The sequence below is a fragment of the Cornus florida genome, unplaced genomic scaffold (genome assembly GCF_030987335.1).
Source record: "Cornus florida cultivar Cherokee Brave unplaced genomic scaffold, ASM3098733v1 CherokeeBrave_3.0.0_Hap2_Chr02, whole genome shotgun sequence".
Taxonomy (NCBI): Eukaryota; Viridiplantae; Streptophyta; class Magnoliopsida; order Cornales; family Cornaceae; genus Cornus; species Cornus florida.
Genome location: NW_026775572.1, coordinates 43,766,409 through 43,786,500, shown reverse-complemented (window position 1 = coordinate 43,786,500; position 20,092 = coordinate 43,766,409). Strand labels below are relative to the sequence as shown.

General features: G+C 33.8%; 1 pseudogene; it reads right to left on the bottom strand.

The window, feature by feature from the left end:
- Positions 1 to 18,710: 18,710 nt before the first annotated feature.
- LOC132298041 (small nucleolar RNA R71) lies at positions 18,711 to 18,804 on the bottom strand (annotated as a pseudogene).
- Positions 18,805 to 20,092: the final 1,288 nt, after the last annotated feature.

Sequence of the window (20,092 nt, the reverse complement as noted above, 5' to 3'; positions counted from 1 at the left end):
TTGATATTGTGAGTTTACCAAATTGTCCATTAATGAATTAAAATTACATCATTCAAAAAGGACAAAAGTGCCCTTTCTATTTATCTCTACGTCCAGCCATGCAAAACTTTTTCCTCCACTATTTAAATTAAGTTTTGCATGGAACATCAATGGTCCATCAAACCAATGTCTTACACTAACCCATGTTTTGCATGTAACTGCACAGCTTAGGCCATCAAACATATTCATCTTCTCAAGTACCCAATACCAATGCTAACAACCATATTCATATTCCATACATACTGATTTACAAAATAAGGTGCCCACATAACTTATACACATGTTTACTGTCCACACACATAAATTAGTGAGGCCAAAAAAGAACATGTTTAAGTTAGAAACTACCGCCCATATAACCAAAAATAACAGCGAGCCCATCAAGAAGGTGGCTCTGGCCTAGTGCCAACAACCACCAAGTACATGTTAGCAAATTCAATTCACCCGTATGTATCCCATGGCCTGCTGCATTCAAAAAGAAAGTGTAAGATCATGCAGATTTAAGTTATTTATTTAATGGCAGCACCAAAAACTGAGACATCAACTTTTTTTTTTTTTCCAACTAAAATGAGCTATTGTTTACCGCCAAATTGCATTGCATACGAGGATGGGATAAAAACGTAAGTTACCCTCATCAACTTCCTTCTAGATTTTTCTTTTGAATAATGGTTAAGTACCTTAAGGTCATATATGTAATTTTACTTTCATATCCAAAAGTCAAATAGTCAATTTGGACCTTACTGTTATATTATCCATACTTCTATTTAAGTGCATAATATGTAAACCATGTGGTGTTAGATGTAATTTGCCTAAAAATTAATTTGCAAAAATAAAAGGGAAAGAGATAATAGAGAGAGAAAATAGACGAGATAGAGAGAGAAAATAGACGAGAAAAAAGAAACAGAGGGCTCTCGGACGACTACAAAAATAAAAGGGAAAGAGATAATAGAGAGAGAAAATAGACAAGATGAGAGAGAAAATAGACTAGAAAAAAGAAACAGAGAGAAAATAGATGAGAAAAAGGAAACAGAGGGCTCTCCGACTATTGCAAAAATAAAAGGGAAAGAAATAATTTATTGATCATCTTTTCCACCGACATTCTCCGATGACTTTTAGCAAACTGGTCCAGATTATTCAGAGTCGCCGCCGTTTCAGTCCACTTCATCACTAGATCATTCATGTCATGTGTATGTTGTTATAGAAATTTTCCTATGAAATTTTCTGCTTCCTGCACACCCAAAAAAGTAATAACCTAATGCCATAAACTCGTTCCAAAAGGACAGGGAGATTGCGAAATTTCTCCAGTGATGGATTTGGATTCCTAAAACAACATACACATGATATTTCATTTTTCTCCAACAAATGAAGACCATAATTATCATAACATTAGAGACCAAAAAATAATAAATAAATAAATAATTATTGCTAGACAATGACTAAGAAAGTTACATAAGCTCATAGAAGTTCAATTACACTGTTTTTGTTTCATCATTGTGTGTGTAAATCGGAGAGAGGAAACAAACTGCATATAGATACATATTATATATATATTATATATAATGGTGTGTGTATGCGTGAAGAGAGAGATGGTGAGAGAAGGGATGCACAGGTTTGTGTGAACACAAGGCAAATGTTCTTTTTTGTCTTTAAATTACTTTATTAATTTTTGGTGGGAATGGAATGGTCATTTTACGACTCAAGAAGAAAAATGGGCATTCCACCTTTTTGATGGAATGGGCATTCCCTAGGAATGCCTTGGAATGACCATTCCACTTTTAATGTGACACATCAAACAAGAAAATAGAAATAAAAGCATTTCATTTCAGCTTCATTTGATTCTATTCACTCACACCAAACATGGCCTTAGAGAACCCTAAAAGCCTTCGGAATGGCCAACAATTTTGTGCTTAGACTTTTCCTTCAAACCAAATAAGAAAAGGAATCAAACTTGTCTTAAAAAGAACTTTCCTTTTGGTTCAAGAAAACGGCACAGTTTGTGTTTTTATTGAGAGCTATATTTTGAACTTGCAAGTTTTACAACCGATTGTGTTTTGACTAAGGCTAAAAATGAACTATTTTTTAGTCTAAAACCTTGTCTCTCAATTAAAAACATAACCTATAAATTAAACATAGCATCCTCACTCCACTTAACTGTCTAAGTGATCTCTCAGAGTATAATAGCACATATTGTTCGGCTTCCGACCTTGAGACTCAAAAGTAAATCAACGATTATAATTCAATCGGACTTGTTTTAACAATGAAATTTATCAACTACAAATTTATAATCCATAATTTACAAATTATCCACTCTTCTAAAATCTTCCTTATTATTTTGGATAAAATACATTTAACCCCCTTGAATTTTACCAATTTGCAATAAAACCCCATTTACTATTTTTTTTAACTAGATTGTATGCTTTCATTTGAATCATAGAGGTGGAAATAACTAACAATTTTAAAAAATATATTATTAAAAATTAAAAGAAAAAAAAGAATAGAACTAGAAAAAATTTAAATTATTATTTAGGAAATAGTTAGAGAATAGAATAAAAAAAGGTAAATTATTCTTTATGGAAGAGTTAGAAAAATAATAGAATTAGGAAAAATATGTAAATTTATATTAATAAAAATATGTTATAAAAATAATAATAATATCTGAAACTCTTTGTATTTTTATTAATAGTATAAAAATAGACATCCTTCCCAATGGACGGCAATGAACAACTAAGATATTTTAAGATTTAGGTAGTAGAACTCTCCAAATATATATGTGTGTGTGTGAGTTGCACAATGTGGAATAGGTTATGTGTGTGGTGTGTGTGTGTGAGAGAGAGAGAGAGAGAGAGAGTTGCGCAATGAGAAATAGGTTGTTCAATTTTAATTTAAAAACACTTAGAGGGGTGAGTAATTGTAACTTGCTCCTTTCTTAAAAAAATTTCTTAAAATAAATTTAGAATGTAAATTAATCAACCCATAAATCAAAAATAAATACAAGTGAAGTAAAGTTGAGTTATAGTGACATATACTTTTTTATGAGGAAATCTAGTTGGAGAAAATCCATGAAAAAATTTCGAAAACTACCACGTGGTCTCGAACAAAACGATCCACTATAAATAAAACAATGTACAATGGACTTCGACTTAGACTCACAACCATTCACTCTACCAAAAATCAATTTGCTGAGCGCCTCTGACTTTGCGACTCCCCCATCCAAAGCCCTCAACTTCAAACTTACATTGTATTTAAACATGGATTAATACACACACACTATAGTCTATATAGACATGGGGTGGTCAACTTCTTTCAATCTTGTTCACCTGTAATACCTCTATTTCTGTCTAGCAACTTTTCGATTTAAATTTTTAACATTAATAATTAATCTATCAATCTTGTCCACTTGCACTACCTCTATTTGTGACGACTTTTGATTTAACTGTAACATATTAATAATTAATCACATATTTATTTTTTGTCAAATAGATAGAATGCACAAAAAAATCGTTGGAATCATAAAAAAGTAGAAACCATACTGAACTGTCGCTTCGATTTGGTTTTGATTTTGGTTTCGAAATAAGGAACCGTTGTTTATGATTTTGGTTCTGGTTCCAAGTCCATTGAACCAAACGGAACTGTAAACTAAAGATATATATATATATATATATATATTACGATAATAATAAACATAATATAACATATGTAGATAAAACTACACACAAGTACACAACAATATATTTTTTTATATTACACACAAAGATAAGGCTAATCTTAAACTACACACAAGTACACAACAATATATTTTTTTATATTACACACAAAGATAAGGCTAATCTTAAATGTTTTTTTACTTCTAAATTTCATAAATATATATATATATATATATATATATATATATATATATATATAAATTCATTTACTTTTTGATTACAAATATATTTTATTTATAGGTTGATAGGTTTATTATTTGCCTATTTGTTGAAGAAACTTACATTTACTTTGATAAGACAAATTTACGTGATTCGTAATGAGTTATTGAGTTTTTTTAAAAGGTAAAAAATAAAAAAGAGAACTATGGTTTGGAATCGAACCAAATCGGTCTTTCATGATTCGGTTTAGTTCGGTTCCAAGCTTCAACGTTTCGGTTTTGATTCTAAATTTTTAAAAATTGTTGAAATTAATTTGATTCCGATTTAATTTAGAATCGTATCAAATCGGACCGTATGCACCCTTACAAATAGATATGTTTTATAAATTCAAGATACATTGTTGCCACCATAGGCTTTTGAATTTTAGTTCGATTGTTTTCTTTCATTTTCATTGGGCCTGGTTTCTTTTGCTGGCCTTTTCTGTTATATTGGCATAATCTCCTTTAACTGGAGTCTTGTACTCATTTCTAATTTGTACAATTAGTATCTTGAATTCCCGAAAAAAGAGATATAGTTTAAATATCAATCAGACAATAAATTTATTTCACTTATCATTTTTATTTACTAAATATTATAATTTGTTATTTTCTTCGAATCGGTCTTTCATGATTCGATTTTGTTGTAATTTGAAGTGATATAGGTTGGGTCTATTAGCAAAGAGAACTTGGTTGTTTTTCTCCTACTTTTTCTCTTTCTAGAATTTCTCAATCTTTTTCAAGTTCTATTTTTTTTTTTTTTTTTTTTTTTTTTTTTTTTTTTTTTTTAAGATAAAAAAAAAACCCCACAGTGGAATTACACGAGTGACTTATATTTGCATATTACCAGATCATACAAATTTAGAACAGTACCTAATGTGTTTAATAAACTATTTCGAAAAATTTATCCAGAGTCTGGACTAGTTATATCTAATTTATTATTTTATATCATATTATATTTTATTCTTTTTGCATGTTTATTCATATTAATTATATAAAACTGGTAATGTATCATGTTGTCAAATATTAATCCTTATCACTGAATCATAGGGGTGTTCAAAAAATTCGGTAAACCGAAAAACCGGATTGGACCATATTGAATTGGGCAGTTTGGGCTAGTTGTATAGCGGTTTGGTCCGGTCCTAGGCCCAAAATTATGAAACCGTAATTTTCGATCTGGTCCTGGTTTAGGGTCGTGCTAGATCGGACCAACCCGGACCAAACCATTACAATGTTATATATATATATATATATACCGAACCATTACAATGTTATATATATATATATATATACCGAACCATTACAATGTTGTATATATATATATATATATATATATATCATATCCTAAACCTAAATCAAGTAAAGTTCTCACGTGCCCTTTTTTTAAAAAAAAATTCCTTAAATTTCTTTTTTAAAAAAGTCAAATTTCCTTTTTCAAATATATCTCAATTTTCTTTCCTTTTTTTCTTTTTAATTTAATTTAATTTAATTTAATTTAATTTTAAATTTTTTTTTGCGTGTTATATCAATGTTAGTTGATTTTTTTTTTTTTAAACTTTGCCCCCTCTAAATTAAAATAAAATAAAATAAAAAGGAAATAAATTGAAATCGACAAAATCGAACCAAATCAAACCGATTTTTCGTGGTTTGATTTTGTTTGGTTCCATAGACATTATGGTTCGGTCTGGTTTTAAAAATAATGGAACCGTTATAAATGGTTTGGTCCCAAAATACTCTCAATCCGATCCAAACCGGACCTTGTGCACCTCTACTGAATCAAGTATCTTATGCAATAGAAATAACACTCATTAGTTCATTATTATATTTTTTACATATTTTTTCAAAACCACAAATATAAGTGATTTTATGAATACTATTGTACACACAAATTTTGTAGTCTGCAAATGGAGTACAAAATATGGGAGCAAATAGTAATTTATTGATTTATGGAAATTGAGTACAATCCTCTAAAATATTCTTTACAAAAGAAAGAACTTGTCCTCTAATTCGATCTACTTTGTTGGTTGGATCCAAGGGCTGTTGGAGTTCGATCTTGAATCATGTTATTGACAATCTTCTTCAAATATTTGTAGTTGAAGAAGATCGCCAATGATTTCTGATTGAGGGCTGATAAAGCTTGATCTCGAACAGTGTTGTTTGATAATTCTTTGAACTTGTTGAATCGCAGGGAAAGAACGGCACGATTTTGATGTGCTTGTAGTCCTTTGTTGAATTTGAGGAAGAACGACACGTCTTTGGATGTGCTTGTTGTTCTTTGCCTTCAGAGAGAATTTGTTGAATTTGGTGAAGAATGGCACAACTTTAGATGTGCTTGTTGTTGATTACCGTGGAATTTTGATGAAGAATGGCACGATTTGATGTGCATGTTGCTCTTCGCCTTCAGGTTTGGGTGTTGGGGATGAATGTTGGCAGAGTTTCTGTATTCTCTCTGGGATTTCTGAGTCTCTGAATTTCTGGACCCTCTTAGATTTTTGAATTCTGAATTTGTGTATCTTCCTCCTCCCCCAGGCCTCTATTTATAGGTTTCTTGGATTCATAGGATGATGACACGTATCCTCTCCTGATAAGGATAAAATCATAACTGGGCCGGGCCAGTTATATTATGATAATTATCTTTAAAAAAATAATTATTTCAAATATATTTTATTAGGAATAATTATCTTTTCATTTAATCATCTTGGCTGGGCTAATTAAATAATTTAAGTAGACCAAGCTTGGGCCAATTAAATAACTTAATTAAACATTAGACCCATATTTAATGGGTCAATTTGTAAAACCAAAGTCCATTAAATTTTTAGTGTCTACAAATTGCCCCCACTTCGAGTCCCGCTTTGCACCGAACTTGTCTTCTATTTCAAGTGGGACTTGAAGTATCCAATTTGGTCTTTGAAAATTTTCTTTTTTTTTTTGCTTTTCTTTCCAACTTTGGATTTGTAAAATTTTCTCTTTTTTTTTTTATTATTATTTTTTTATCCAACTTTGGATTTGTAAAATTTTCTTTTCAAATTGAATTATGCAAATCCTATTACAAATATGAGGTAGGAAGCCGGAATCTTCTACTGCCATGAACCAATGTTGATTGCAAACTACCACAGGCGGCAAATTACCACAGTATGAATTTTCTTGCCCAAAACTGAAGACTTTTTTTTTCAGCAATTTTTTTACTTGATTCTTTTCTTTATGACCAACATTTGTTCATCACATTGATCAAAAGCTTCACGATTTACAAGTATGCCAAACAAGTCAAATTTACCTTCGAATTAATTCCACCATCAAACGGCTAACCCAAAAAAATAAAAGTGGACAAAGATCAAATTGTATTCCCCACCTTGGTAAAAACTTCTTGTAGAATTGATGGACCCCACAATGATAGATTGTGTAACTTAATAAAAACTTTTTATTGTATTGCTCCAACCTGCAGGGTAGATATTTGAATTGGTTGTATTTGGAATTTTGGATTCCTTTTCGAACAAGAAATCTTTCCACTTCTTTGTCTTGTTTATCAAGTACAAGAAAATACTTGGCTTGGAATCCATCTCCTTCTCAAGCAAGGAAACTTTAAGCAAATAGGAAGCTTTTTTTTTTTTTTTTGATGTGCAGGTGCTGACTTTGCTTATAAATGCAAGCCTCTTTGAGAGTCAAGACTCGGCCATTAATTACCATCCACGAGGGAGAGAGAGAGTTCAGGCACACTTCATTTGTTTTGTGTTTGTAAGCTTTAGCATACTTACAGTATGTCATACCCCTAGTTTTCAAAAGGATAAAATGGAAATTTAATTTTGATTTTTCTTGCATTTTTATTTAATTATGTGACTTATGTGTTTTGGTCTTAATTGATAATGGTGAATTTATTTTATTATTTGTTTATTTGATTAAGGGTGTATTTATTTTAAATTAATTATTTAATTGAAATTGCTTTAATTTAATTATTGGTTAATTTAAATATTTGTTTATTGGTGATTTAATTGTCGTGTAATTTTGGTAGCTTATATTTGGTAGCTTATATAATTTGTATGTGTCATAGGGTTTTATTGTTTATGGAATTGTAGTAGCCGACTTATATTAGGTTTTAATTAAAGCTTATAGATACATGGTTATAATCAGACTTAAGATTGGGACGCCTATATATATATAGGGTTGGGAAAAACCCTATTCACATAATAGTGTCTTGAGAGGAAAAAACAGAGAGAAGCTGGAGAGATAAACAGAGAGGGTCTAGAGAGTTTGATTAAGGGAGTTGCTCGTGGGTTGAGTCAAGAAGCAACAGAGGAAGAAGAACAGTGAACAGAGGAGGAAGGGATAGTCTTGGGGTTGCCGGAACTTAAAAACGATGTTGAAAGGTTTTGAACCAGAAGAAGAACAGTGAACAGAGGAGGAAGGGATAGTTTTGGGGTTGCCGGAACTTAGAGACGATGTTGAAAGGTTTCGAACCGAAACCTAAAGGCAAGTTTCATTCTATCTCCTTCCTGTAAACTTGTGTTCTGTGCATTCTAAATAGACTCCAGGAATCTAATTAAACTTTTAAAATGGACGTTTATGCATGTTAGATTAAGCGGTAATCTATTTTACGTTCTTGCAACTTAAACTGTTGTTTTTGCATAAACTGTTCGGTTGTGATTTAAGTTTCTTGTCATTAATTCACACTGAAATATGAGGAGTTTCTAGGACTATAAGAACTTAAATTGAACCCTAAGAATGTTAAAAAGATTTGAGATAGGACAGTGAACTTCGCCGGAAGCGCAGATGACAACCGGACGACGCAAAGACGAAGAAGGAAGGCAGAGAGGGGCTCTCAAGGGGGAGAGCCGGCACCCTAATGGAAGGAGCCGGCTCCCATGAAGAGAGAGTCAGATCTCCATAAGGGAGAGCCGGCTCTGGAAGTTGTAGAGCCGGCTCCCTTGAATAAAAACCCCTACGGGGTGTTTTCGGCTATTTTTGTGATTTCAGGGGCTGAAAGGAATTTCTGAAATTAAACTGGGGGGTTTTTAAAAGATGTTTGGAACCTATTTGAGACCCAGGGATGTTGGTTTAGGTAGTGGTAAAAGACATCATGAATTATAAAATATTAATGTGCATGCTGTCAAGAAGGAAGGAAGACTGAATTGCTAGTTGTCTTAGCAAATTAAATGAACTGATATAAAAGTGAGTGTTAGGATTTTATATCAATAATATATATAACATATTTAAGCTCTAGGAATGTTGGTTATGCTGTGTTTATGGACGTCATGTAATTTTAACTAGTAGGTTGCAAGCTGACAGGAGTTGTAGGAATTTTAGTTGCTAGTTTTGTATTAACGAACAAAATGGACTAGTATGGGAATACTTTTGGGATTTCATAAAAGGTACTTCATGTAGATTTCTGAGTGTCGTTATATCAGACACAGGATTGATAGTGAGGATTAAAGGGACGTCATGTAATTTAAGTATTAATTGACATGTCGTCAAGGATTGTGCAAGTTTAATTGCTAGTTTGATTTTAGTAAACGAACTGGAATAGTAATGCGGGATTTTTTTGGCATTCTAGTATAATGTGCTCAGTTATAATTCTTTTTATCATTATATTGTGCTATGAATGTTAATTGATGAACTGATATAATTTATGTTCGATCAATTGTATGGATGTGGATAATTTAAATTGTTTATCATTACTTTAACAATTTAAAAGGAGGATTTATAATTATAATCATATACTGGATGCATGATAGGATCTTATTAATATCTGTTTTCTATTATGTTGGTTTCTGGATATACTTAATGTTCATTTGAGTGTGCATCATTTATGGATCATGTGCATAATATGCACCGGTATGGGACGGTGGCATATCGGAGATGGATTATATCAAAAAGCTAAGTCCTACCTCTTCATACATACGGAATGGATTAAGTAAAACAGTTAAATCTTACATGGATGCATGTCCTGTCAACTAAAACAGTTGAACGACATAACAGATGGTTGTTTATATTTTTATATTAGGAATGATAGAGATTTAATTAAAACATTTAAATCCTGATTATATGTGGTGTCTTGAGCGATGAACAGTTGACTGGCACAACATTATATTTGGATGAAATTTATATATATACTTATGGTACTGTGATATGAGCTTGAATCTCAGGATCATGGTTAGGGTGCGTATATCGCAAAGGTTGAGTAACTAGATATAACTGATGTTCCCTGGTAGGTCTAGGTACTTGGTTGTTGGAAAGCGTGTTTTACATGTCACCTGCTACCCAGGCTGAACTACAATATAGGCTAGTGAGCATCCTATAGTGTGTATCTATATATTTATGGACTATTTTAGTTATTGCTGAGCTGTTTAGGATGTGTCTGCTTATCGGGTTTATGTATGGATTGTAGTAGGATGGAACTTGCATGTGGACCTGACCCACTCTTATTTTTCAGGTGTCCGTCAGTACTAGGCGTAGAGCTTGATCGTAATGAAGCAGATACAGTCACTCACTATTCCGACTGCATATGATTTCCATTCTAATTATAGTTTGGATATCAGTTATGTAATTTATTTTTATTTGGGATTATTAGGGGTCCATTGGATAGATTCCCGAGTTGTACGGATTGGAAAATAAATTAATATTATTCTAATGGAGGATTTTTATATTTGTATGTTGTTTTGCGTATTATTTTATTTTAAATTCTTTTGCACTCTTACTTATTTACATATTGATTGTCTGATATCCCTCGGATCTGTGCTCGGACTTGCTCACCCGTGGCTCTAGAATCGAGGGGTTTCACACAGTACGACGAGTGTTGTAGAAACGGTTGAGAAATTCTCGTTCCATCTGCTCTCAACTGTCAATACCTCTAGTTTTGAGGTCTGTGTACCAATCAAATGCATGACAAGGAGTTCTTCGTTTGTACTAGCATTGCCACAAGTTTCTACAAAGTGTGCAACATGTTGTTTGGGATTGCCTTTTCCGTCAGACTGTTGAAGCTTTGGAGGTTGATACCCAACAGGCATTTTTATGTCAATTCTTTCTGTGTATGGCTTTGAGTACATGCGAGCACTTTGAGGAACACCATTGTATTGTTCTCTTATGCAATGTACTATCATGTTTTGAAGTTGTTGGATAAAAAGTAAGGTGACGGAGGCAGCTTCAATTGTTGGATTGGCGGACATGTCATTGTGATCACCAATTGGAGTGATCTCTGGCATGGAATTTGAATGAGGAATTCGGCCTTTGCTTGACTCAGCATTATTGTCACGCAATTTTAACTTTTCTATTAGCGAGGCAATTTTCAGATCTTGCTCCTTGAGAGAGTACTGTTGTAATCTTTCAATTACACGAGCCATACTCGTCAATTGCTCTTCGTACGGGGTAGTACTCGTTATCATGATTGGCATAGTAATAGTGTCAGAAAAAATCTTTGGCCTTGGGTGGACCAGCCTTGAACTTGAACTTATGATTGGAGCAACCTTTGAGGTTGTAGGAACCTTCCTTCTTGCCCCCAGTGAAGTGAAAGCGGTATGAGTTTGAGTTGTTATTTTGACAGATTTGGCGGAATTGACTCTCATCGCATCGTGCTGTCTTTTGGTTGGAACGGATGATTTGACCATGCTCCACTTCATTGAACTTGCAGAGGTGTTTGTACTACTTGACGAAGTTGCAACATTCTTGCCACCTTTTATGGTGGTAATAATGTTGTCTGTCACGAATGCGACTTCCTTGGCGGTATTCTTGCTCTTCGTTTGAATCTTATTAGAAGCCATAGAATTTGACGATGAATTTGTTGAGGATTTCATGTAGGAAAAAGAGATGAGAGACAGAGGATGTCCCACCGGGCGTGCCAAAAATTTGTACACATAAATTTTGTAGTCTGCAAATAAAGAATAAAATATGGGAGTAAACAGTAATTTATTGATTTATGGAAATTGAGTACAATCCTCTAAGATATTCTTTACAAAAGAAAGAACTTGTTCTTTGATTCGATCTCCTTTGTTGGTTGGATCTAAGGGCTGTTGGAGCTTGATCTTGAATCAGGTTATTGACAATCTTCTTCAAATATTTTTAGTTAAAGAAGATCGCCGATGATTTCTGATCGAGGGCTGACGAAGCTTGATCTCGAACAGTATTGTTTGATGATTCTTTGAACTTGTTGAATCGCAGGGAAAGAATGGCACGATTTTGATGTGCTTGTTATCTTTTGTTGAATTTGAGGAAGAACGGCATGTCTTTGGTGTGCTTGTTGTTTTTCGCCTTTAGAGAGAATTTGTTGAATTTGGTGAAGAACAGCACGACTTTAGAAGTGTTTGTTGTTGATCACCGTGGAATTTTGATGAAAAATGGCATGATTTGATGTGCTTGTTGCTCTCCGCCTTCAGGTTTAGGTGTTGGGGATGAATGTTGGTATAGCTTTTGTATCTCTCTTTGGGATTTCTGGCACTCTGGATTTCTGAGTCTCTGAATTTCCGGACCCTCTTGGATTTCTGAATTCTGAATTTGTGTCTCTTCCTCCTTCCTCCACGCCTCTATTTATAGGCTTCTTGGATCCATAGGATGATGATACGTGTCATCTCCTGATAAGGATAAAATCATAACTGGGCCGGACCGATTATATTATGATAATTATCTTTTTAAAAAATAATTATTACAAATATATTTTATTAGGAATAATTATCTTTTCATTTAATCATCTTGGCTGGGCTAATTAAATAATTTAAGTAGACCAAGCTTGGGCCAATTAAATAACTTAATTAAACATTAGACCTATATTTAATGGGTTGATTTGTCAAAACCAAAGTCCATTAAATTTTTAGTGTCTACAACTATATGATGGATTTTTTTTTTTTTTTTTTTAAACATAATTTTCCCAAAAGCACTCGCACCATTCAACTCCCTCAACATTTGTCTTTTTCCCAAATATTATTTTTAGAGATAATTATGCTATTTTTTTAATTAAAAAAATCAATACAGTGCGGGTATACTTTTGTGTGATGCTTGTATGTAATGCTAATATTGCTATCTCTAGTGATTTTTTGATAAAATTATATTGTTGGTTTTTATGTACTTGCTCTGGTAAAGTACTATAATAAGTCTCATATGTTGTGTACTTCGTACCATACTTGGGAAGAGTGGAACCAGCGAATTTTCAGAGGAAAGAAGTCATCGCAGAGAGTAGTGCTTGCTCTAAAAATTACCTCCACCATTATTTGCATCCTTAAATTAGGATTTCTGCAAGATTGCCATACATCCAGATGCATCATTGGAATTTACCCCCTTTCGTGTTGTCGTCCTCTAACTTCAATTGGTTAGGGCTCAGAACCAGATGTCATCACTCATACCCACCATTAACGGTTGCGGTTATGAGTTTCTGGAACAGATTGGGCATGTCCCTTGTTCCCTTAATTGGGCCCTAGTTATCCCACTTGTTTGGGGTTTGTGGAGGGAAAAATCCCCCTCCAATAAGAGTCGTCCACATCACCACAATAAAGAATTACACTTTGATCCTTCGATGAATTGCAAAAGCCCAACCCTGATCAAGCCCAAGTTAAGTCACTATCGGCCCAAGGTTACTAATGTTAAACTCTCAATCCATGAACATGCTCGTCCGGCCCAAGATGTATTTGACCCAATCTCAATACAAATTGACCAAGTCCTCCTTTTCAAAGGATCCTTCGTAAAAGGAAGTTCTACAAAAGAAAAGTTTGGCATGGAAAGAATTGTAAAAGGAAATAACTTTGTAGGTAAAGAATTGTATATGGAAGGAATTGGATGATAAGTAAGGCGAGTCCTACTATAATTCCACCATCTTTTTGTATATAAATAGAGGCGTAGACCTCGAATAAAGATCATCGAACATTACAAGCTTCTCTTTGAATTATTCTTGTTATTAATTGTTTTTATTTGAGTGAGTTGTAATAATTCTTTTAACTTTTTAGTTAAACGAATTATTTGCACCTACAGGGTTGTAATGACCTATGGCCTAAGGCCCAAAACGTATTTTTCTTCAGATATATATCAGTTGTTTAACCTTTTAAGAATAAAACAAAAAAAAAAAAAAATGAAATTTGTAACTTTCATGTTCTCTGACTTCTCATACTTTACATGCCTTTAAATCTTGTTATCATGTTCATCATACTATATTTATGCTAGGATGTATGGTGTGATTTTATTTTTTAAATAGACTAAATAATTTCATATATCCAAATTATTATAAATAATTGGAGTTATAACAAACTTTGGATTTTTGGTGTTATGTTGAATAATAGGATGCATTTTCAAAATTAAATGTTGTTTGAGAGGTTGAGTAAACTGATTACACTTCACTAAAGGTGGTTCATTTGAAGAAACAATAGGATGAATATCTAATTTCAACAAATAATTTTTTTTTGTTTTAGTTTGTTTTTAGCAGTCGAGAAACTAATAATAGTATAATTATCCAAGTGATAGAGAAAAAAAAAACTTAACAATATGTACTCCACTAACAATACGTGTATTCCAAGAAAATAACAATACATTATTTTGATTCTCTATCTATAAAAGAACATTGTTTTTGCCACAAATAGAATATTAGCCTGTACACAAAATAATGAATTCTTTCTTGTAAATTGGTCACGTAATCAACATTTAACCCAAATCCTTGTGTGCTTTGATCCATTAGCATCATTTGTGTTGATTACTCCAGTAAAATCAATTATTCAAAGTCCATTTGTAAGAGTATTGTTTTTATAATCAATCAAAAAAATTTCGGAGACTGTCACGCAGTCTCGAGGAAAACTATCCACTATAGATGAAGTAATGTACAATGGACTTCGACTCAACCTCATAACCCTTTCCTCTATCAAGAACTAACCTTTCACCCTACCAAGAACCAATTTACTGAGTGCCTTTAACTTTGCGACTCTCCCATCTAAACGCTCTCAAATTCAAGTTTATGCTTAGACTGTATTTAAACATGGATTGGGACAACGATCACCTCCAGTTACATAGTAGTCCATTTCTTCTATTTTTATAAGTAAAAGTACATCTCAACATTTTCGTAAGGTGTATCCCAACATTTTCCTACTGTGCATCCCAAACAGGGGTGACATGACCATTTTTAGATCACTCATTTCAAAATGGAGTAAATGGCACACTATTTTACCGGAGGTGATTTTCACCCCATGGATTGGTAATATATATACATTGAGTCACATAATACATATTCTCTCTCTGTTTATAAATTGGCCCTTTTGGCAGTACCAAAATAGTTGTCCCACTAACATGAGTTGGGTTGCTTTGGTAGCTTTTTCAATACCTGTCTACTAATATAATAAATAAAAAATTAAAAGTCACTATCTTATTAGTTAGGTTATACTATATATATATATATACCTTAAGAAAAAGGAGTCTTTGCTCTTTTACTTTGTATTCTGTAAGGGTTCTTTTTGATCAGGTAATAAACAATAATACAATAGTGATATCAGAAATACAAATATGAAGGAAAATAGAGGAAATGCTCAGTGTAGGAGGAGGAGAAGAAGACCAACTATCAAGATTGAGATGGTTGTAGGGCGAATATACAGTATCTTATGACAGCTTCTCCTTCAGGGTTGGTTATTCCTTCATAGGACAGTACTATTTATAGGCCCGGATTCCATTGGTTATTGATGAGCTCTGAAAAGTGCGTATTTAAACCCCTTAAGCTTAGGCATTCTAGTACCTTTATCTATCTTACTTTACTATTTTAGATTGATTTCGTATTATTTCCATTTTCAGGCACTTATCCCGAAAATAAGCTAACTCAGCCAAATAAGAGCAGAAATAAAGCAATTCTGGGATGAATCAAAGAACGAAGCCAAATGGAAGCAAAATGAAGAAAAAGTGAAAATCAACATCTTTGATCGATCTCAAATCAAAGTTCGATCGATCCAACATGATCGATCTCAGTACTTCAAGATGGATCAGAGCCATGATGACATTTTCAGAGATCTCAAAAGTTCGATTGATCCAACATCATTATTCGATCGATCAAACTACCTTGTCCTTATCCAAATGATTGATCTTATCTAGTTGTACCACCCTACCAACCATTTTTGTCCTTTTCCCAAAAATATCTTCGAAATATCTCAGATTTGTTTTTATCCAAGAAGCGCCGCCATTGAGGATCGATCCAACTTCAGTTCGATAGATCTCAGCCATGTTCGATCGATCCAAGTCCAAGGTTCGATCGATCGAACTTCCTCAAGTGCGAAAAAGTAAAATTTCTAGCTCACAAAAAGTTATCCTTTATCCAATCATTGGGGAATATTTGTTGTACTACCCCAGCTTATTTTGGGTGTTATTTGACCTACCTATATAAGGATAAGGATTACTTTTTACATCATATCACATCATATCATACCTTGTAGAACTCTTGGAGATGAAGCTTAGAGGAGGAGAAGGCTAGAGACACCATTGAAGACTCTTCATCGACCAAGGAGCAAATCTCTACCATGGAGTTAGCCCTTAAGGGTTGGAGAAGCACTACCATGAGTGGCTAGACATCCTCTTGGGGCTAGAGTTAGCCCCAAACATGCTTTCTACATCTTGATTTTGTGTATTATTGAGGGATTAGTGTTGTAATACATGTTTTGGCACTTTTATATACATAGATCTTGTTTATTCAATGATTTATGTGGTTTAATGCTTCCAATTGATCATTTCATTCTATCTATATGTCTATGTATGCTAGAATAGATGTTCATGTATTTGTTTCTATTTCTTGTGTTATTGATGCATGTTTATGTGTATTAATGCAATAGATCTAGAGATTGTCAAAACATTGTGCTTAATGAAATGCTTTTGTAATTTTCTAAATGGTTCATGCCCATTTCTTGATGGATTGTGCCTCTCTCTTAGCTTAATTAGTTTAATTTCATGTCATTAGCTTAATTGTAGTGTAGTGGTAGCATAGCTGTTAGATGGGAGGACAATCCATGCTTGTTGTTTAATGTTTCATACTTTTGAATGCAAGTAGCATATGTCTTTAACCTTGTGGTGTATTTGGCTTGTAAGCTTAATGAAATGATTAATGACTTGCTAGATATATTGTGCTTTTCACATGTTAATTAGACAATATATGCTTAATTGTTAGATATATTGTGCTTTTCACATGTTGATTAGACAATATATGCTTAATTGGTCACCTTTGCTAATTGAATCAACCAAACACACACACACATCAATATTGTAACACATATTTCCCTCATTAGTCACTTGTTAAAGGTGTAGAAAAGTATTGTTTGGTGGTTACCTCTAAACCCCAAGATCTCTCTCTTACTTACTCTTTATTGCATTGAATTATTTAGTTTAATTTGCTCTCTAGTTTAATCAACCAACCAACTATTTGTTTGATCACTCGACCTACTAACCCTAATAGTGATTCCATAACCAAATTCGACTCCAATCCCTTGGGACAATCCCTACTCACCCTAACTATATTTTTAGTGAAGGTAGTAGTGACTTCTATAAATATAAAACTTGGCCCTCGCCTTAATGCACACTTCTTAAGCTTATGGTGTAGCGAGCCACTATAGTTTTTGGCGCCATTGCCGGGGATTAGGCAACATCATATTTGTGGAATTCATTAAGAATTAGTTCTCTTTTGATCGTGTCTTTACTTTGTTTTTATTTTTCTTTTGATTACTTATTATGTTTGTTCATCTTTGACAAGGAGCATTAAGCTAGGAAGCAAACAAATGGGCATTCAAGCAAAGGAGCTAAGCAAGAAAGGAAAAATGCTAAAAATTTAAAATTTTTTGCTAAGCTAAGCTTTAAATTTGGAGTTGAAGTGCTAAAGGACCTTTGTGAGACTTTCTTTACTCAATCCCTTAGTTAAATCGTCGGCTCGCGTGGAGACTTGTTTTTAATTTCTTAGATAAATCGTGAGCCCGCGTGGAGGCATTCTTAATTGTTCTTTACATCATTGTTATTAAAGCATAGGAGTATGGGTTAATTGTTTGTGGAGGAAGTTTTTTTGATTTGTTGTGAAGTCGAAGTGCTTGTTCATTCATTGTGTTTGTGTGTTTTTACATTGTGCATGCATGGTCGTAGATCACTAAGACCAACTCTTATCCTTCTTGATCTGCATCTTGAATCCGTAGTTAGAAATCCTAAAAGAAGAGAAAATTCTAGTTCTACCCAATCCATTGCATCAAAGGCCATAATGAAGAGCATGTAGAGGACCTTAGTCACATAGACCAACAAGGTATCCTTCATCCAAATGTGCATCATGAGAACATTCAAGCACCATTAGACATGCCTAGGCCATTCATTCACCAACCACAACAACAACAAGGCCAAGTTCCATTTGGAATGCCAAGGCCAATGTATGCTCCACAACCTCCCATCATTCAAGGAAATCAAAATCAAGGTGCCCATGTTGCACCTCAAATTGCTAATCCTCCACTTGCTTTAAGAGATCACTATGTGCCTAATGAATACAATGCACCCACATGCATTCAATTGCCACCATTTAGAGCACATCACTATGAAATTAAGCCACAAACCATTCAAATGCTTCCTAACTATCATGGACTTCCAAGTGAAGAACCTTACAAGCATTTGGATGAGTTTCTAGAAGTATGTACCACCGTAAAATATACGGACATGCCGGAAGAGGTCTTAAGACTCAAACTTTTTTCATTCACCTTAAAAGACAAGGCAAAGTATTGGTTTAACAATTTTAGGCATTTTTCAATCACTTCTTGGGCAGAAATGCAACAAAAGTTCTTGAAGAAGTACTATCCGATTTTTAAGACCAATGCCATGAGAACCTCAATTCGGGAATTTTCACATGGGGATGGAGAAACGTTTCATGAGGCATGGGAACGCTTTAATGAATTGCTTAGGAAGTGCCCACATCATGACAGGCCCAAATGGCAATTAGTTCAATATTTCTTTGAGAGCTTATCGGACAATTACAAAGGCATGGTTGATGCTTCCATGGGTGGCTCACACATTGATAAGCATGAGGATGACGTGTGACGTCTTTATGAGAGTATGAGTGAAAATTCTTTGCATAGAACATTATCATCCAAGAATGGAAGAAATTCACAAGGTAGAAAGAGTGTTGGCTTACATCAAGTCGATCATTCAAATAAAATAGCCGCCGAAATGAAGTCTTTATCTCAAAGGTTTGATCAATTTTAGATTAACCAAAACTCGGCGAACCAAGTATCTTCCTTCCCTAACCATTCTCATCGTGCATTAAATGAAACATGTATAACTTGTTCTAGTGTTCTTCATTCTACTTCTCATTGTCCTCACGGACAAGTGCAAAATGAACCTAATGAACAAGTCAATGCAGCTTTTGTGAACTAAGGGAACAATCCTTATAGTACTCATTATAATCCAAGTTGGAGAAATCATCCGAATTTCTCTTGGAAAAACCAAGGAAAGGGCTCAAACCCTTCACAAGGCGGTTTTCAAGGGAAGTACATTCCACCTACACTTCAAAACCAAGGATCCCAAGGTTATAGACCTTATCAATCACAAGGAAATCAATTTGCTAACTCTCATTTTCCGAACCAATCTTATTCCCAAGGAAGTGCTAGAAGTCCCACCTTTGAAGAAAAAGTTTTGAATGCTTTGGGCACTTTAGAGGCTAACACTCAATTGCTTCATTCTCACTCTCAATCTATTGCAGAGCTAGAAACCCAAGTAGGGCAAATAGCTAGCACCTTAAATGCTAGAGAGAAGGGAAAGATGCCTATGAATGCCCCATCTAAGCAACAATGTGTTGTGGAAACCCATTCCTTATCGGAAGGCCACACCATTGAGCATGTTAATGCGGTGACTACCTTGCAGAGTGGTAGGATTGTGGATAATCAATTCGAAAAGTCCAATGAAGAGAGTGAACCGGTGCAACCTCAAGTTGTCACCTATCCCGTTTCACATCCCATTCCTCCTTCATTGCATATACATGATGTTGTGAATGAGAAAGCTTCAAAATGTGATTTGAAGAATGATTTTGAAAATGATTTGAAGAAAGATTTGCCGAAAAATGAATTTGAAAAGGTTTTGTTGAAAAATGATTTGAAACAAAGTGATTTGAAAAATTCTTGTGTTGAAGAGTTTTCAAAAGAAAATGCTGAAAAAGTTTTTGAGCCAAAAGCTCCATTTCCGGATGCCTTAAAAGGATCCAATTCAAAAGACAAG